Below are 21,486 nucleotides of genomic sequence, written 5' to 3' on the forward strand. Positions count from 1 at the left end.
CCCGGACAATTCCCCTGGAACATACCCTTCGCCTGTAAAATTTACCGTCCAAAGAGAAAGTAAGCCAAATAAAAACAATTCCGTACATGAATCCGGAAATTTCCTTGGGGACTCCCCTTCCCAAGGAAAATTCTTTCCGTGAAAAATCTTTCCACAGTAATCCCCTTCCAAATTCTATATAGTTCCTAAGAACAAGCACTATATATAAGTAATGGGCAGCTGTGGGCATCATTTCATCCCAAGAGCTATAGTAATTGAACCTTCCAACTATGTTGAACCATATGGCTAGCAACATGTTTATCAGATGTCTCTGGAGAAAAAAGGGGCGTTGGAGGGGGACTAGCTGCTCGAAATTTTTTTTTGGTCTGCTAAAAAGGGCACTAGAACTTAAAATTTCCGTTCGAGTTAGACCCCCCCCCCCGACGTTCTAGAACCAATACTTCAACACGATAGCCCCTGAGAAAAACAAAAAGAAAGGAAACGAAATTATATGCATCCGTGATCTTTCTCGGCGAAAATTTAGAATTTTATCAAACATATCGTGGTAACGAACTAAGGTAAGGAGCGACCCGGCTCAATAGTAACCAAAACGGAATTTTGATACCAATAGTTACATCAAAAGAATTGCATTTTAATGCTGATTTTAAATATATAATTTTCATCAAGTTTAGTCTTACCCATCAGAAGCTACTAGCCTGAGAAAATTTGCCCCATTTTAGAAAGTAGGGGGAAACACCCCCTAAAAGTCATAGAATCTTAACGAAAATCACACCATCTATTCATCGTATCAGAGAACCCTACTGTACAAGTTCCAAGCTCCTATCTACAAAAATGTGGAATTTTCTATTTTTTGCCAGAAGACAAATCACAGATGCGTGTTTATTTATTTGTTTTTTTTTTTCTTTCTTTTTCCCAGGGGCGATCGTATCGACCCAGTAGTCCTAAAATTTTGGGAGAGAGCTCATTCTAACGGGAATGAAAAGCTATAGTGCCCTTTTTAAGTGACGAAAAAATTGGAGGGCACCTAGACCCCCTCCCACGCTCATTTTCATCCCAAAATCGTCAGATCAAAATTCTGAGATAGCCATTTTATTCAGCATAGTCGAAATACCTTATAACTATGTCTTTGGGGACGAATAACTTCCCCACAGTCCCCGTGGGAGGGGCTGCAAGTTACAAACTTTCACCAGTGTTTGCATATAGTAATGGTTATTGGGAAGTGTACAGACGTTTCCAGGGGTATTTGTTGGTTGGGAGGAGAGGTTGAGAAGAGGGGGTTATGCGGGGGAAACTTTCCATGTAGGAATTTTTGTCATGGGGGAAGGAGATTTCCATGAAGGGGGCGCAAAATTTTCTAGCATTATTTAAAAAAAAACAATGAAAAAATAAATATGAAAAAGTTTTTTCAACTGAAAGTAAGGAGTAGCATTAAAACTTAAAACGAACAGCAAATAATACGCATATAAGGGGTTCACCTCCTCCTAATACCTCACTCTTTACGCTAAAGTATTTTTAGCAATTTCAACTATTAGTATTTTAGGACTATTAGTGCTTTAGTGTACAGAGCGAGGTATTGACGAGTGGCCGAACCCTCTCATATACGTAGTAAAAATATACGAATATAGAAGTTTGTTACGTAAGCTAATTCGTAAATTACGTATATCTTTTACTAATGAAAACGTTCGTAAAAAACTAAAAGTTCTAGTTGCCTTTTTGAGTACCCAAAATTCGCTTTTGATTATTCGATTATTTGATTATTTCAAAATTTCGCTTTGTTTATTCATCTGCGGAGAGCCGAAATCAATACATGGATTAACTAAAAAACGTTCAGAAATTAAATAAAAAAAAAACAAGTTTTTCTAACTGAAAGTAAGGAACGACATTGAAACTTAAAACGAACAGAAATTACCCCGTATATGAAAGGGGCTGTTACCTCAACACCCTGCTCTTTACGCTAAAGTTTTTACTATTTTAAAAAGGTAGAGTTGCAAGAAAGAGTCAAACTTTAGCGCAAAGAGCAGGGCGTTGAAGAGGGAACAGGCCCTTTCATATGCGGGGTAATTTCTGTTCGTTTAAGTTTTAATGTCGCTCCGTACTTTCAGTTAAAAAAACTTGTTTTTTTTTTAATTTAATATTATTCTAGATAAGAGCTTGAAACCTCCACAGTAGTGTTCCCTTAAATATTAAATTTGATGTTGCGATTTTTGTTACAATTACTTGACCTTTAGGGGGAATTTCCCCCTCTATTAATGATTAGGAAAATTTTCTCTGGCAAGAGGCTTTTGCTGAGACAAATTTAAACTTAATAAATATCAAACAGTTCGTGGTAACGAACTGTAAGTAAGAAGCAACTCGGCTCTATAATAACCGAAATTCCAACAAACATAACTTTAACATCAGTAGATGTATCAAAAGAATAAGTTTATTGTGCTAATTCCAAATATTTAAGATTCATTAAATTTACGTTTGATGAGTTGAATTAAGATTTAAGCCCATCAAAAGTTATGAGCCGGGGAAAATTTGCTTGATTTTTGAAATAGGTGGGAAACACCCATGAAATTCAAGGAATCTTAAATGAAAATCATACAATCATATTTAGCATACTAGAGGACCCTACTAAAGAAGTTTCAAGCTCCTATATTCAAAAATATAGAATGTTGCCCCCAAAATGTTTTTTTTTGGGGGGTGTGTGCTTAGGGTGGATTTCTAAAGGGAAAATCTTCTTTCGGGAGGGAAATTTGCGGGGGCAAATTTCCCAGAGGAAATGATACACATGACAATATTACTATACAAAGTACCTTTTAGTCGTCTTACATTCTCTTTGACAAATTGTACATGTGGGATGATCCGGGGGCTATTTTTCGTTTGTTTTTATTTCCAGGAGCCAGATTCACCGGCATTATTTGAAAAATCATCAGAAATAAAATTGGAAAAAACAAGTTTTTTTTAACTGAAAGTAAGGAGCTACATTAAAACTAAAAAAGAACAGAAATTATTTTACATATGAAGGATTGCCCCTTCATCAATACTTGGCTCCTTACGCTATATTTTGACTGTTCTTCCCAATTTCTTAGGAACGGCTACTGAAACACGGGGCCGTTTAATTAGAATTACATAAAAAAACTAGTTTTTTTAACTGAAAGTAAGGAGCGACATTAAAACTTAAAACGAACAGATATCACTCCGTATATGAAATGGGTTGTCCCCTCCGTGATCCCTCGCTCTTTACGCTAAAGCTTTTAATTGTTTTAAAAAACAGAATTGTGGCAAAGAGACAAACTTTAGCGTAAAGAGCGAGGAATTATGGAGGGGACAACCCATTTCATATACGGAGTAATTTCTGTTCGTTTTAAGTTTTAATGTCGCTCCTTACTTTCAGTTGAAAAAACTAGTTTTTTTATGCAATTTTTTAACGTTTTTGAATTAATGCATGTTTGATTTTGGTTCTCCACACATCAATTATTAAAATTAAATTTGCGTATTAATTCCTCTTTTGGCTAAATGTCTTTCTTTTAGTTTTGATCAGACGATTTTGAGAAATAAAGGGTGAGGAAAGAGGCCTAGTTGCCCTGCAATTTTTCGGTTACATAAAAAGGCAACTATAAATTTAAATTTTTAACGAATGTTTTTATTAGTAAAAAATATACGTAACTTAAGAATTAACTTACGCAACAAACTTTTATATTCTTAAATTTTTATTATGTATATGAGGAGGTTTGTACCCTTGTTAATACCTCGCTCTTTACACTAAATCGTAAGTTTTGTCCCAATTCTTTAAGAATGACCCCTGAATCAGAAAGGCCGTAGAAAAAATAGTTAAAATTACTAAAAACACTAAAGCATAAAGAGCGAGGTATTTATCTCCTCCTAAATACCTCGCTCTTTATGCTAAAGTATTTTTAGAACCCCTTATATGCGTAATAATCTCTGTTCGTTTTAAGTTTTAATGCTACTCCTTACTTTCAATTGAAAAAACTTTTCCATCTTTATTTTTAATTGTTTTTTTTATATAGTAATTTTAGAAAATCCTGCGCCCTTTTCATTGAATTTCTGTTCCCCCTGACATATTTCTCCAGCGAAAGATCCTCCCACATAGCCCCCTCCCCTCAAACCCTCAACCCCACCCCCAAAACCAAAAAAATTCCCCTGAAAAGGTTTGTACACTTCCCAATAACCATTATTATATGTAAACACGGGTCGAAGTTTGTAACTTGCAGCCCCTCCCCCAGGGACTGTGGGGGAGTAAGTCATTCCCAAAGACATAGTTATTATGGTTTTTGACTATGCGGAAAAAAATGGCTATCTCAAAATTTTGATCCGTTGACTTTGGAGAAAAGATAAGCGTGGGAGGGGGCCTAGGTGCCCTCCAAATTTTTGGTCATATAAAAAGGGCACTAGAACTTTTCATTTCCGTTAGAATGAGCCCTCTTGCGACATTCTAGGACCACTTGGTCGATACGATGACCCCTGGGGAAAGCAAAAAAAAAAACACCTACCCGTTACTTGACTTGTCGTTAAGATTCTGTGTTTTTTAGGGGGTGTTTCCCCCTATTTTCCAAAATAAGGCAAATTTTCTCAGGCTCGTAACTTTTGATTACAATAATTAAATTTGATGAAACTTTCATCAAAATTCGATTCGTTTGATGCATATTTCAGGATGGAAATTACATATTGTAGAGTTTCGTTTACTATTGAGCCGGGTCGCTCCTGACTACAGTTCGTTACCACGAACTGTTTGATAGGAAGCTTTTTTAAAAGTGCTAATAGGTTTAACGTAAAGAGCACGGTGCATTTACACGGTGCATTTACACGGTGCGTTACGATGAGCCAAATTCCTGCATTAGTCAGAAAACTTTCAATAATTAAGTTATAAAAACAAGTTTCTTTTAACTGAAAATAAGGAGTGACATTAAAAATTTAAGCTCTCTCCTTCTCAACGCCTCCTTCTTTGCTAAAAAATTTGACTCTTTGTTCAAACTCTACTTTTTAAAATAGTATGAAACTTCAGCGTAAAGAGTGAGCTGTTGAGGATGGGACAACCCCTTTCATATACCTAATAGTATGAGTTCGTTTTAAGTTTAATGTTAATTTTTACTTTCGGGTAGAAAACCTCGTTTTTTTTAAATTTAATTATATAACTAGAGTCAGCATAAAAATCAAATTCCATTTTTGTATTAGTTTTAGAGTTTCACTGACTGTTGGGCCGAGTCACTTCTTACTTATAGTTCATTGCCTCGAACTGTTTGATAAGAAAAAGCTTAATTTAAGAATAGCTTAAAAAAAATAAAAACATTTACTTAGAATAGTTATATTAAAAAACCCATGTGCTTATTATATCAAGAATTATAATGGTGTGTCAACTGCCAAGCGCCTCCTAGTAAACTGAGCTAACATTTGACAAAAAAAAAAAAAAAAAAAAAAAATCTGAAGCCAATGGCATTTATTTCTCGAACATACAGACCTGAACCTATACATACCTAGAGCCAAATGAAGTTACCTCTTTTGTAGTCCTCTGATCGACCTTTAATCCACATTTTAGTATCTGATAAGATTATTATATGTATATATATATATATATATATATATATATATATATATATATATATATATATATATATATATATATATATATATATATATATATATATATAATATATATATATATGTGATATCAATCCTATGCTACCTTTTTGTTAAAGCCATTCCAAAAACTTCTTAGCCCCTCCCCTTGCCTATAAAATGTCCCCTGTCATTTCTCTGTTGGACATCTTAATCAAAAACCAGAATTTCTGTTTTATCCTTTTTAACCGTTTCCATGTTTGGCTGATACACACCCAACGAAGTCCAAATATATATATAATGACGAAGACCACACTGCCTTTCCATAATACAACTACAGAAGAGAGAATAATGAGGACTTTTTTCCCAAGACAGTGAACCAACAAAGCCTATTTGAATATTTCGGCCCTATATCTAAGGGCCCGTCTTCAGCAACGAAAATGATAAACAATAAAACACTTACAATAACAGTTTTCGGTTAAAAATCCATTCTTTTTTTTAAATAGCCTAGGCATCATTACTTCTTAACGAAAAGTTCAGCCAAGACTGTGTGATAAAAGCTAACATTTTACTAGCTAAAAAAGGTTCATTCATTGAACTAGCTGTATTTATTAAAAATTGAAATAATTTCTTGTTGCGATATTTGCCTTCTCTGCAGCTAATCTTGTAGTTCTTTTGGGATTTGGCTTGTTTTCAATCATTCCTATTTTGTTTTATTTTGAATTATATTATTTTCTATAATTAATTTTGTGTACATAGGGTTGAGTGTGTATTCACCCAAGTCTCTATTTAGGGATGTATTATTATTAAAGTTTCGTTTGATTTCGATTGCCTCGCGTAGAGTGTAGTATTTCTTATGGATAGAGTAACTAATATCTGTTCAGAGCCGTATATTAAAAAAGAATTAAATTTTATTACAGACATACTTTTTGGCAAAGGATACCCAATTTCTCTCATAAATACTGTTATCGCTCAAAGATTAAAGATGCATTCTTCTAAAGTCTTATATCCCACACCAGAAAACGATTCGAATAATCCCACAAGCACGATTTACCTACCTTATATCCCAAAAATTACTTCAAAACTGAAAAAAAGTTTGTTTGAAAAACAATTTACGTGTTGTTTTCACAAGTAATTTAAGTATAATGAATATTCTCAATTCTGGTAAGGATAAAACCCCAGTTACTCGTCTAAGAGGGGTGTATCAAATATCATGTAGTTGTGGAAATTATTGCATTGGTCGAACCCACCAAAATTTAGGGACAAGATTACAGCAGCACAAAGAAAGTATTGAAAAAGCATTAAAATTTAGAAATAACACCATATTTTTCAATTCAACTTTAAGCAATCATATTTTTGAAAATCCAAACCATTATGTTCTATTTGACGGAACAATTCTAACTAGCAATGACCTAGGAATCAAACAAACTGTCTGCGAGGCAATTGAAATCAAACGAAACTTAATAATAATGCATCCCTAAATAGAGACTTGGGTGAATACACACTCAACCCTATGTACACAAAATTAATTATAGAAAATAATATAATTCAAAATAAAACAAAAATAGGAATGAATGAAAACGAGCCCAATTCCAAAAGAACTACAAGATTAGCTGCAGAGAAGGCAAATATCGCAACAAGAAATTATTCCAATTTTTAATAAATACAGCTAGTTCAATGAATGAACCTTTTTTAGCTAGTAAAATGTTAGCTTTTATCACACAGTCTTGGCTGAACTTTTCGTTAAGAAGCAATGATGCCAAGTCTATTTATAAAAGAAAATGGATTTTTAACCGAAAACTTTTATTGTAAGTGTTTTATTGTTTATTATTTTCTTTGCTGAAGACGGCCCTTACATATAGGGCCGAAATATTCAAAAAGGTTTTGTTGGTTCACTGTCTTGGGAAAAAAAAAGTCCTCATTATTCTCTCTTCTGTAGTGTATATATATATATATATATATATATATATATATATATATATATATATATATATATATATATATATATATATATATATATATATATATATATATATGTTAATTATCTAGTCCAAAACAAAATAAGTATATCCAACTGTTAATGAGCTGGGGTTTCCTTCCTCTTAATGTCAAGATTCTCTTGGCTTCTCCCATGTCCTGCTATATTATCCGCACAAGTGTTTATCTTCAGGGGCGAGGCTTCCCCCGTAGACAAACTTTATAGCGGCTCTGCTTGATCCAAAGATATCCGATTTCTGCATATCGGACTCAGCTCAAACGCATTATGAAAAACCGCATCCCCCTATAAGAAGATAGAAACTTCAACCCCTTTAAAGATTTTTTGCTTCTTTTTATTTCAGATTGTTCACCGACTATTGATTTTCGAGACGCGTTTCCCTATATCTTGATGTATCCATTTTTTGCCGTCTATTTGAAGGAGTTAGTTACTAAGTACTACAAGGTACACCCATTCGTACTCAGCCCCCATCTTTGCAAATCACCGCTGCACATGAACTCTATCCTTCCAAAATAACTTTCGAATTTGGGTTTTCAAACGTCCAGTCCAACCTCCCGGCTTTTTATGCACACAAAATAATAGCTGAGTATCCCCTTACCCAATATAATGCATTCGCATAATAGGTTTCCTTGGTAGTTTGAATGCGATACAATGGCTCGTTTTCTTGTCCCTTCGAATACTAGTGGCTGCAGTGGTCATAAATTATAATGAAAATCCCTAAATAACACTGATGTAAGAATTTGGGACTCATTTTGTCATGATTGGAAAGCTGGGATGCTAACATGTGATGATTCGTTATCTTTTCCGGGGGTCTATTAAATCATTATGGTGAATGGCCATATAAAGGACTGCTGTTCGGCACTGTTTTCTATTTTGATGTTAAATCCATTGAATAGTATCCTTGTTTTAATGGCGTATGAAAAAAAAAAAGATTCGGTTCAATCTATTTGAATCAGTAGGTTACTTTATTACATCAGAGCATCCTCAAGAATTACGCTGTCAAGATCTGAAAAAAACCGGTTTTAATCGGTTGTGATTTGCTTATTTCAAGTGAGAAAACTATGATTTAGGTATACCTTAAGTAAATATGTAATATTTGGAGGGGGTTAGGGGTTAAGTTAGGTATTTAATATGCGTCATGGGCGGCCTGCTTTCCATAATTCTTTGTTGTAGCTTCCACAATTTTGTAAATTGTTATATTTTCATCATGTTTTCATCATGTTTGTGTTTATATTAAACAGTTCGTGGTAACGAACTGTAGTAAGGAGCGATCCGGCTCAATAGTAACCAAAACTCTAAAAAATTGAATTTTGATATCAATAGCTACTTCAAAAGAATCACATTTTAATACTGATTTTAAATATATAAGTTTCATCTAGTTTAGTCTTACCCATCAAAAGTTACGAGCCTGAGAAAATTTGGCTTATTTAAGAAAATAGTGGAAAACGCCACTAAAAGTAGCAGGATCTTAACGAAAATGACACCATCAGATTCAGCGTATCAGAGAACCCTACTGTAGAAGTTTCAAGCTCCTATCTACAAAAATGTGGAATTTTTTATTTTTTGCCAGAAGACAAATCACGGGTGCGTGTTTATTTGTTTGTTTTTTCTTTTTCCCAGGGGACATCGTATCGACCAAGTAGTCCTTGAATTTCGCAAGAGGGCTCATTCTAACGGAAATGAAAAGTTCTAGTCCCTTTTTAAGTGACCAAAAAAATTGGAGGGCATCTAGGCCCCCTCCCACGCTCATTTTTTTCTCAAAGTCAACGGATAAAAAATTTTGAGATAGCCATTTTGTTCAGCATAGTCGAAAACTATAATAACTATGTCTTTGGGGATGACTTACTCCCCCACAATCCCTGGGGGAGGGGCTGCAAGTTACAAACTTTGACCAGTGTTTACATATAGTAATGGTTATTGGGAAGAGTACAGACGTTTTCAGGGGGGTTTTATTTTGTTTGGGGGTGAGGCTGAGGAGAGGGGGCTATGTTGGAGGATCTTTCCATGGAGGAATATGCCATGGGGGAAGAAAAATTCAATGAAAAGGGCGCAGGATTTTCTAGCATTACTATAAGAAAACAATGAAAAATAAGCATGAAAACTTTTTTCAAATGAAAGGAAGGAGTAGCATTGAAACTTAAAACGAACAGATATTATTACGAATATGAGGGGTTCTAATAATACTTTAGCATAAAGAGCGAGGTATTTAGGAGGAGATAAATACCTCGCTCTTTATGCTAAAGTATTTTTAGTAATTTCAACTATTTATTCTACGGCCTTTCTGATTCAGTGGTCATTCTTAAAGAATTGGGACAAAACTTACGATTTAGTGTAAAGAGCGAGGTATTAACGAGGGTACAAACCCCCTCGTATACATAATAAAAATATAAGGTTATCAAACTTTGTTACTTAAGTTAATTCTTAAGTTACGTATATTTTTTACTATAAAAACGTTCGTTAAAAATTAAAAGTTCTAGTTGCCTTTTTAAGTAACCGAAAAATTGGAGGGCAACTAGGCCTCCTTCTCCACCCCTTATTTCTCAAAATCGTCCGATCAAAACTAAGAGAAAGCCATTTAGCCAAAAAAGAATTAATATACAAATTTCATTTTAATAATTATGTGCGGAGAGCCAAAACCAAAGATGCATTAATTTAAAAACGTTCAGAAATTATATAAAAAAAACTAATTTTTTTAGCTGAAAGTAAGGGGCGACATTAAAACTTAAAATGAACAGAAATTGCTCCGTATATGAAATGGGTTGTCCCCTCCGTAATCTCTCGCTCTTTACGCTAAAGTTTGACTCTTTGCCACAATTCTGCTTTTTAAAACAATTAAAAGCCTTAGCGTAAAGAGCGAGGGATTGCGGAGGGGACAACCCATTTCATATACGGAGCAATTTCTGTTCGTTTCAAGTTTTAATGTCGCTCCTTACTTTCAGCTAAAAAAATTAGTTATTTTTTATTTAATTTCAGTAGGATTAAACTAACTTCAATTCTTGAGGATGTAATATTTAAAAAAAAGTTAAAATCAATATTCTCCCCTCACACAGATATCTCGTTTATGTTCGCAGTTGGCTTTAAACTAATTTTAAACTTTTGTTTTGGAAAATATACTCCTAATTTTGTATTACTCTATAGCACTATAAAGAAAAGGACTGAGAATTAAAGGAACACATTCTGTTTTGGCATTTTAACTTATGGAACCTGAAAAAAAAAAGACCCCTAGGATTCGAAAAGCATCTTTTTTACTATTTTAATTAATAAGGTATAAAAGGCTCCATTAAGATAGTGAAAAACGTTAATGTGCATAAAGGATTTGTTCTTAGTTAAAATAAAAGCAAAATAAGGAGTAATTGCGAGGGGTTGTCCACTTTTCGCCAAATGGTTTATATCTTTGAGTAGCACAGTTCTGACACGCATGGCAGGGTTCCAATACACACATCAGAGTTCTCACAATGCTTGGCTCAGTCCCCCCTTGATCAATTTTTGTGTATCTTTACTTTTTTTTAAATGAAAAGAAACCTTTACCAACCACACCTTCTATATTTTCATGAATTGAAGCCCCTGATAGGAAAGGAGATGCTAGATAAATGAATAGGTAACTTCGAATTCCAAACCTGAAGTTTTCACGCCGGCTCTATTGGAACATATTTTTAATTATCCAAATCATTTAGTTTGTTTGAAAATGTCTCTAACTTCTATGGACCAAGGTTTAAAGCAAACTTTCAGGGAACCGATCGAAATGAAAACAAAATGCATTCAAGAATAATTCCACAAACAGAGATACAGGTGAATTTAGATTGAATTCAATATACGATAATTTATTGGGGTCAAATAAATAAATCTCATTTCACATAAGAGCTTTGAACTCTGTCCACCTGGTATTTAAAATAAATGGAATGAACCGGAAAAAGTCAAGGAGATTTGCTTCAGCTGTTGCATTGAAAAAAATAAAAAAAACTAATTTTTTTAGCTGAAAGTAAGGAGTGATATTAAAACTTAAAACGAACAGAAATTACTCCGTATCTGAAATGGGTTGTCCCCTCCGCAATCCCTTGCTCTTTACGTTAAAATTTTAATTGTTTTAAAAAGTAGAATTGTGGCAAAGAATCAAACTTTAGCGTAAAGAGCGAGGGATTGCGGAGGGGACAACCCATTTCATATACGGTGTAATTTCTGTTCGTTTTAAGTTTTAATGTCGCTGCTTACTTTCAGTTGAAAAAATTAGTTTTTCTTATTTAATTTCTGAACGTTTTTGAATTAATGCATGTTTGGTTTTGGCTCTCCGCACATAAATTATTAAAATGAAATTTGTATATTAATTCTTTTTTGGCTAAATGGCTTTCTCTTGGTTTTGATCAGGCGATTTTGAGAAATAAGGGGTGGAGAAGGAGGCCTAGTTGCCCTCCAATTTTTCGGTTACTTAAAAAGGCAACTAGAACTTTTAATTTTTAACGAACGTTTTTATTAGTAAAAAATATTCGTAACTTAAGAATTAACTTACGTAACAAACTTTCATAATCTTATATTTTTACTATGTATACGAGGGGGTTTGTACCCTCGTTAATACCTCGCTCTTTACACTAAATCTTAAGTTTCGTCCCAATTCTTTAAGAATGACCCCCGAATCAGAAAGGCCGTAGAATAAATAGTTGAAATTACTAAAAATACTTTAGCATAAAGAGCGAGGTATATATCTCCTCCTAAATACCTCGCTCTTTATGCTAAAGTATTTTTAGAACCTCTCATATGCGTAATAATTTCTGTTCGTTTTAAGTTTAAATGCTACTACATCCTTTCATTTGAAAAAACGTTTTCATGTTTATTTTTCATTGTTTTCTTATAGTAATGCTAGAAAATCCTTCGCCCTTTTCATTGAATTTTTCTTCCCCATGTCAGATTCCTCCAAGGAAAGATCCTCCAACATAGCCCCCTCCCCTCAGCCCCACCCCCAAACAAAATAAAATCCCCCTGAAAACGTCTGTACACTTCCCAATAACCATTACTGTATGTAAACACTGGTCATAGTTTGTAACTTGCAGCCCCTCCCCCAGGGATTGTGGGGAAGTAAGTCATCCCCAAAGACATAGTTATTATGGTTTTCGACTATGTTGAACAAAATGGCTATTTCAAAATTTTGATCCGTTGACTTTGGAAAAAAATGAGTGTGGGAGGGGGCCTAGATGCCCAACAATTTTTTGGTCACTTAAAAAGGGCACTAGAACTTTTTATTTCCGTTAGAATGAGCCCTCTTGCGACATTCTAGGACCACTTGGTCGATACGATGACCCCTGGGAAAAAGAAAAAAAAAAAAAAACAAAAAAACAAACAAATAAACACGCACCCGTGATTTGTCTTCTAGCAAAAAATACAAAAATTCCACATTTTTGTATATAGGAGCTTGAAACTTCTACAGTAGGGTTCTCTGATACGCTGAAACTGATGGTGTAATTTTCGTTAAGATTCTACGACTTTTATGGGATGTTTCCCCCTATTTTGAAGAATAAGACTAAACTTGATGTATATATAAACTATGATGTATATGAAACTTATATATTTAAAATCAGCATTAAAATGCGATTCTTTTGATGTAGCTATTGATATAAAAATTTAATTTTTTAGAGTTTTGGCTACTATTGAGCCGGGTCGCTCCTTACTAAAGTTTGTTTCCACGAACTGTTTGAAAAATGAGAGCAATAAACTATATGCATTTAGTTTATTGGGTATAAAATTTTGTTGTTTTTACTGATGACTTTTAGCTTTACTACTGATGACGGACACTGTATATGGGTCCAAAATATTCAGTTAAAATGTTATATTTGTTTCATTCAACGTGAATTTTGTCACAGAGCAGTGTACTTTAAGTTAGTTATTTCCTTTTTTAGTTAAAACTGATTGAACTGTCGATTAAAAGGTTTCATCCCTATTTTGAACTGTTATATTTTCGTTACATAAATAAAGAAAAATTAAACCAAGTTCATTCATTTTCAGTATTTCTCCGATTCTATGTAACGAGCCCAACATGCTGAATCTGCATTTACAAATAGGCTCGAATAATGAAAAACAAATTTTATTCCTTAATTTGAATAAAAAGTGCCCAGATATTAAGGAAAATTTAAGACTTGTGAGAGAGCCTGAGCACTCCCAAGTGTTTATTTATAGTTTTCAGTAGTCTACTGAAATGTGAGTACAAAAAATATTTCCTTTAATTCTATATATTCGTTTGTTGATTAAAATCTTAAGCATAATTGAGAGAAAATTTAAAAAAAAGAATGAAATAAAATTGATTGCTTCGAATTCTGATAGATATTTTATCAAAAATTTAATTTGTTTTAACAGTGTTATTATTTTATGAAAGTCCTTTTGGATTTAAAGTAAACACAAAGTTATTTCAAAAGACTTAAAAAATGATTAATTTTAGAAATTCTTTTTTTCATTTGGAAGTGATAACCAACATTGTTACTTCAATTGAAAAACTTTCAACTATTAGTGGGCTATCTTACGTGTCACCCCGCGCTCTTTACGCTGGTCTTTTTGTATCGCAATAATTTCAAAATCAAATGGACATTCAAGTTTATTTGCTTTAGACAGTAGACACAGCTACCATCATTACCATCATAGAGGAAGTTCCTTCCTCTATGTCATTCTTAAAAAAACCACAGAAAAAAAAACTCTAGAGAACAAAACTCTCCAATCAATCAATCAATTTATTAATACTAAAAAAAAGCTATTTCAACGTAAAACGGTTACCAAGCCCAAGACGTTTTGCTTGTAATGGACCGAACAAAACCAAGAATAAAATACTTTTATAAAACACATACAATAAAAAAAAACCATGGAACAAGACAAGGACATTTAACTGATATGAAATTTAACAAATAGGAGATTTAGAAGGATATTTAACAAACTTTTTTTTTTCTTCATGTTTATGTATTTATTGACCTATTGACCTTGGCATGTTTTTTAGACTTTAATTGTTGGATTTTGATTTGGATGTTTGTTTGATTTGGATTTATTTTCAAAATTTTTTAATGCAACAAAATATGGTTATGCTGTTTGACCTATGTGATTGTATGGATGAGTAGGGTTAAGGCCTCACTCAAGTGCTGGTCTATATTAATCACTAATTTAGGAAAACAGTCTTCCTTTTCTCCTTCTGTCTTCCTTTTTTTTTTTTTTTTTTTTTTTTTTTTTTTTTTTTTTTTTTTTTTTTTTTTTTTTTTTTTTTTTTAATGTGTTGTGCTGTTGCATTGGTGTTTTATCTTTTCGTTATATAGCTGAAAATGAATTAAAAGAAGAGAAGAGAGACACATAAATTAGGATAGAATAAAAAAATGATAAAAAATTATATATATATATATATATATATATATATATATATATATATATATATATATTTATATATATATATATAATATATAATAGAGATATATAATATAATATAGAGAATTGATTATAATATATAATAGAATTGATTATAATGATAGAGGAGACCTCTGAGCTGCTCTTCATGATCGTTTAGGTAAAATAAATCTACGGGAAGACCAACGTAAAAAAGAAGAGCACCTACCTGAGTCTGCCTGTGAAAAAACTATTGCAGAGGCGGTGGAAATGTACCTAAAAGCAGAATCCGCTAAATAAAGATTATTTTTACCCACAGCAAAGCTATAGCTCCAGCGGAGCTAGTCCAGTATCATGATAAAGATAAGAGGAAGGGCAAAGCCGAGGGAAGAGAGAAGTAGCCGTCACTGCCCTATTTTGGGCTCTTTGAAGTGAGCAGAGAAAAGATTTATTAGTACTACCCTAGACAGAGCAGAAATAAAAAAGACAAGGAAAAGTAAAAGTATAATAAAGAGAAGGCATAGCATCTGGAGGAAGAAATAACTTGGTAAAACATTGAAGACTGGCAGAAGTTGAGGGTACGGATGTGAATTATATGGAGTTTCAAATAAAGAAGACACGCTAAGACAATTCACCCTAGTAGCTTGTGGTATAATATCGTTCCCATAAGTCAGGGATGATTGGCTTCTGTACGTCTCTCATACGATAAACTCTCCAGGAACAAAACTTCCTTTAAAATTGTCATTTGAACCTTAGCGTCAAGTCAACTTATTTCATTTCACATAAATGTGCTAAACCACTTGCCTATGTCTTCCTTTTTCATCCTCCACACCCCCCCCCATTGTTTTGCACTAAATAATTTCCAAGAACCCACTGGCTAAGTGTGACAAAATAAGAAGATAAAATCAAAAGAAGAAAAAAAAGTATATTTACCGGTAGTTAAAAATGAAAATGCAATTCAACATTTCGGCCTAGACCTCTGCTCAACCGTCCTCAGTGCAAAAACAAAAAAGAATCTTAAATAAAAAAAAAACTACTACTAATATAAAAGTAAGAGCCTTTCGGGGCAACTATAAAAGGGAAACTGAATAAAGAAAATCAAACGATGAATGGCAATTCAGGAAAATTTATTTGATGTTTTTCTAAAGGCTGATCGCTTGCCAGATCTTGTATCATCGAACATTTCACTAGGTTGTGAAATATTATAATAAAGAATAGAAAAATCTGAAGTAATAATTTCATTATAAATGGGCTCAAATAATTTTCTCCCGTCGTTAATCTCTTATATATATTTCTTGATTTGGACTGTCTCTCTAAAAGCTTGCAAGAAACCTTTAATTGAGGCAATAATGGAGGTATTTTCAAACAAGATAAAGTAATATGGGTTGTTGTACACGGGGTTCGGCCAAGGCTGGATAAAAATTCTTGGGCCTTCAGAGTAGCTTCATGGCTATGTCGATTGAAGATTTGTGTTCCAGCAACCTTTCTCCGAATCAACCTCCCACCCTTAAGGATTATTTACTTTTAATACGCTTTAGAAGCTGGTGTGCCATTATCTGATGCTGCATATAATTGAATAAAATGTTCACATAATGAGCTCCTTCAATTGAAGTTTTCATATTAATTCCTCTTTTAATCCTTCAATTTTCTGGACCTCACATAAAATGGAGTAAGTAGAAACTTAAATACTTTCCTCTAATTACAAATGAATTCGACATCTTAGATTTTTTGCTCAATACTGTTTTTACCCTCAATGCGTGAAACTTATCGTTCTTAGCAAAAAAAGAAGAAAAAAAAAAGGTTGGAAATTGGTTGATTTCCTTCGTCTAGAATTTTAATCACTATTAGCTTTTGTTGCTCTAAGAAACCTGGGATTAATCCCCAGATTTTTTTTATTTTTATATTCATCTTAACCAACCCCATGAAGAAGAAGATTAAAAACGTTTATTTTGCGGGATTAGTATTTATTTCCACATAAAGGAAATTTGAGGACAAAAGGATAAACAAAACTTGATTACTTATAACTATGAAGACAAGAAATTATACTACAGAGTCTATCTTGCCTGTTGGGATTATTTTCTTAATAATTATTTTCTTAATAATAATTATTATTTTTCTTCATTATTTTCTTAAGGTTTTAACAATTTTCCGCATCTTTCGCGAATAGTAGAAGACCATAAAAAATCCAAAACGCATAGAATTTTAGTAAAATGTTTACTAGCTGGAAACCCTTTAGCAAGACGCAAACTGCGTAATTTCACATGCTGCTAACAAAAAGAAGAGAATTAGCTAAACAAAAAAGTTGTAAATGGTGTTGTAAATGTGATAAAACTAATTGGTAGGTAAGGTCTAGCATATAGGGACAAAGGAAATCAAAAAGGGCACACTTCTACTAAACCATCGCTAAACCAAGAAAGCTTTTGGTTCATTAAGAGTGAACCCTCTTTTGTCCCTAAATGCCAGACCTTACCTGCCAATTAAATAAAAAAAACAAGTTTTTTAACTGCAAGTAAGGAGCGACATTAAAACTTAAAACGAACAGAAATTATTCCGTATATGAAAGAGGTTGTCCCCTCCTCAACGCATCGCTCTTTACGCTAAAGTTTGACTCTTTCTCACAACTTCACTTTTTATAACAATTCAAACTTTAGTGTAAAGAGCGAGGCGTTGAGGAGGGGACAACGCCTTTCATATACGGAATAATTTCTGTTCGTTTTAAGTTTTAATGTCGCTCCTTACTTGCAGTTAAAAAACTTGTTTTTTTACATTTAATTTCCGAATGTTGTTTAGTTAATGCATGTTTTGACTTTGGTTCATCGCACATAAATAATGAAAGCAAAATTTGCATAATATTTTTTTTTTGGGCTAAATGGCTTTATCATAGTTTGCATCGGACGATTTTGATAAAAAAGGGGTGGGGGAGGAGGCCTTGTTGCACTCCAATTTTTGGCTACATAAAAAGGCAACTAGAACTTTTATTTTTTTTCGAACGTTTTTATTAGTAATAAATATACGTAGCTTACGAATTAACTTACGTAGCGAAACTCTATATTTGTATATATATTCATTATGTATATGAGGGGGGTTCCCCCCCCCTCGTCATTACCTAGTTCTTTACACTAAAGCTTTAACTTGGTCCCAATTGTTTAAAAATGATCCCTGAATCACAAAGGCCGTAGAATAAATAGTCGAAATTGCTAAAAACACTTTAGCGTAAAGAGTGAGGTAATATGTAGAAGACAAATCTCCTTATATACGTAATAATTTCTGTTCGTCTTAGGTTCTAATGCTGCTCCTTACTCCCAACTGAAAAAAACTTGTTTTATTGATTTTCTCATTGTTTTTTTTTTAAATAATGCTAGAAAATCCTGCGGCTCCTTCATGGAAATATTATTCCCTCATGATAAATTCCCCCATGGAAAGATTTTTCCACGTAACCCCCTCCCCCTGATCCCCCTTCTTAGAGAAAAAGTCTCCCTGAAAACGTCTGTACACGCCCCAATATCTATTACTATATGTAAACAGTGATGAAGGCGTGAGTGCAACGAAGAAAAAAAACGAGGAATATAGAGACAATGGTACCAGACAGGGCACAAATTGCGTGCATTTTTCCTTTATGAAAGCTAGAAATCGAAACTGGTAAAGTTCAGTCCCCATTGAAAGATTTTGGCAACATACCCTATAAATACCCTGGGCGTTTGGAAAAATACCCAGTTTACAGAGTAACTTTTTCTTTTTTTAATTCTTTGATCACAATTTTCTATTGTTAATAGGAAAGAATTCTGCATTTCAGTCAAAAAGTGATGTAAAATACCACCTTAGATTTTATTAGTTTTTTTTAAGATCTTCTTTACTTTCTGCTTTTACTCAAATTCTCATGCGTGCCAGAGAACCAAAAAAAAAAAAAATATTATTTTTTGTCAAACTGGAGACCAGAAATCCGAGAACAGAAAATTTCCACTGCGAAAACTTATTTAAAATGTTGGAAAAATCTTCACTGGTTCAGATTTCAGAATTTGGTGCCAAAATCTTTTAATGAAGACTGACTTTTACCCATTTCGAGTTCTAGCTTTCTGAAAGGGAAAATGCATAGAATTTGCGCCCCATCTAGAAATAATGTCTCTAAATTCCCCGTTTTTTCCTTTGTCACACTCATGCCTTAATCATATACTTTTTCCAGAATTTCTAAGCCATAATTTCAATCTCAACCAAAAAACAGAAATAGCGAAATACGTCGATAACGCATTTACGTTTCCTTTAATGCGCTTTCTGATATCATGCATCTGGTCAAATTGGTCTTGCCTGCTCAGATGGCTCTTCAATATTTTGTTAAGGTTTTAACAACTTTACACATCTTTCGCGAACAGAAGAAGAAAATAAAACTGAAAACCCTGAGCAAGACGCAAACTGAGTAATTTCACATGCGGCTACTCAGAAGAAGAAAAGTAGCAAAAAAAAAAGTTTTGAATTGTGTAGCAAGTGTTACAAAACTGATTCGGTAGGCAAGGTCTAACATTTAGGGACAAAAGAGGGTCCACCCTTAATGACCCGTCTCTAAACAATGGGAACTTTTTGATTTTTTTTTTTTGCCTTCATACCAGAAAGAAAACCTTGGAAACCACGTAAAAACTACAATTAATAAAGGTGAAACCGCCCTAGAAAAAAAAACAAATTGATTAAAAAGTGTTGAAGGGGAATCCAAATCACGTTCTTGAATAAATTTACAGTTTCAAAAAATCTTGACTTTGAAACACGCAACAATCAATGAGTTTTTAATTGTAGCTAAGCATGATGTGTGCTCTGCAGTCATTATCAACACCATCATAGATACATCTAGTTTTGATCGGTGTGTAAATTATTCTTAGCAAGACAGAGCTAAGAATGATAGGAAAAGGTCTGTTGCAAACATTTTATCATTATTGGAGGAGAAGGGTTTGGACGTAGCGTACTGCATTGCGGACGTTCCTGACGGTACAAGCAACATGAATGCAAGGACAATGAACTTTTATGAGGTTTATGAGTTTCTTATGAGTGAAACAAACATTTGGGAGGGGTGACTTCAAACCCCCTAGTTCCCTTGGTCACGGCTTTGAATATCGTGCTAGGCTCATTTGTCAAATTTTGCCATTTTTGACGTTCCTGTTGCCACGGATTTTGCATCCTCCGCGCTATATGATTGGGGGGCTGGCAAATGTTTTAAAGAATGCGATTCATAAAATCTTAGGTCCAGAGCACGATGTCTTGGCAAATAATTTAAATCGCAAAAAATTCAAAACTGTTTCAAAATTTCGAGAAACACTTTATCGTTCATCAGTCTCTACTCAGGCTAGAAACGAAAGACATAACTCTTATCAAAGAAGAAAAAAAGGATTTTGTTCGATGGAAAAAGGATTTCTTATTTCTAGACAGAAATGAAATTGCACATTTATAGATTTGCATGTGATTGTCAAATATCTTACAATGAAACACTAAGTCCTACTGATGGATTATTCTATGAAAATTGTGTATTATACAGTTTGCTTATACGAATAAGTGTCTATATAAGTGGAACATTCGTGAGCACTAGCAACAATCTATCAAACTATGCAAGCTATATACAATATATTTTGATAACTCCAAAGTCCCATAAGAAATTGAGAGGTTAGTCAATGGGCTATGATTACAGAAATGTTGATACTGACGGTGAACTCACTTAGGCAGTGGGCAAAGATTATCATTTAATTTGTAAATTAAATCTTGAAATTTTTATTTTACCTCAATGAATGCGTCTGAATTTTAAGATTGACATGAAGTTAAAACTCGCTCCGTCCAATTTCATTTTGACAAAAAAATTGATGTAGCACCCGATACAAATGTCGATCTCACCTCGGCAATACTTCATGCACGAAAACAACAGGTTATGAGTTCTGTTGCTTTGGCAATTGAAAAATTAAGAGCCACTAAAAATAATATCCAACTGCCGCTTCCTCAAACAATCACCAATCAACGAAATGCTGCCACAGGTTCGCGTACCTACATCTACTCTTCATTCATCAATGGTAAAATTCCTTCAAAACTTGCTTTGGCATTAGTACAAAGTGATCAAAAATATGATCATGGACATGTTTTCCACACAAATTTAAAATGTTTGTACTTTCTTCCCTTGTGCGTAAAATTGATGGAATTCGTCTCTACAATTTATCCTTTGATAAATCCTGGCCGAGTGGATTGGTGAGCTGGATTCAGGATCCTTCGTCTGAGAGGACGCGGGTTCGAATCCCAGTGTACCCAATTCTTCAGTCTGGGACGGGGGTCCGTGGCGTGACTCTGTAAGCTTAGCCAGACTCGACCCAGCTCTAAATGGGTACCAGGAGAAATCTGAGGAAGGTAAACAGGAAGGGTGTGCGAAAGCACTTGGTGGTTGGCCCCCAACTCCCATTGCACTTCCTGGCCGAAGGGCCAAGAAACGGAGATCAGCACCGCCGGTAGGGACTGTAAACTCTTGCCGTATCCTTTACCTTTTTTACCCTGTATGAATTGACAATGCAATTCATGAATCGACATTCAAAACTATTTGCAAATGGTCTAACTGATATACTGTTCAGAAAAGT

At 33.8% G+C, this 21,486-nt stretch overlaps 1 protein-coding gene across 1 annotated transcript in view; it reads right to left on the reverse strand.

Annotated features, from left to right (window-relative positions):
- The window catches only part of LOC136030515 (POU domain, class 6, transcription factor 2-like), a 103,153-nt gene extending 88,005 nt beyond the window's left edge, over positions 1 to 15,148 (reverse strand). Inside the window, exon 1 of the mRNA XM_065709543.1 lies at positions 15,126 to 15,148. The gene's annotated coding sequence lies outside the window, so the exon portion shown is untranslated. The remainder of the gene's footprint in view (positions 1 to 15,125) is intronic.
- Positions 15,149 to 21,486: the final 6,338 nt, after the last annotated feature.

This window comes from Artemia franciscana, chromosome 8 (genome assembly GCF_032884065.1).
Source record: "Artemia franciscana chromosome 8, ASM3288406v1, whole genome shotgun sequence".
NCBI classification, from domain to species: domain Eukaryota; kingdom Metazoa; phylum Arthropoda; class Branchiopoda; order Anostraca; family Artemiidae; genus Artemia; species Artemia franciscana.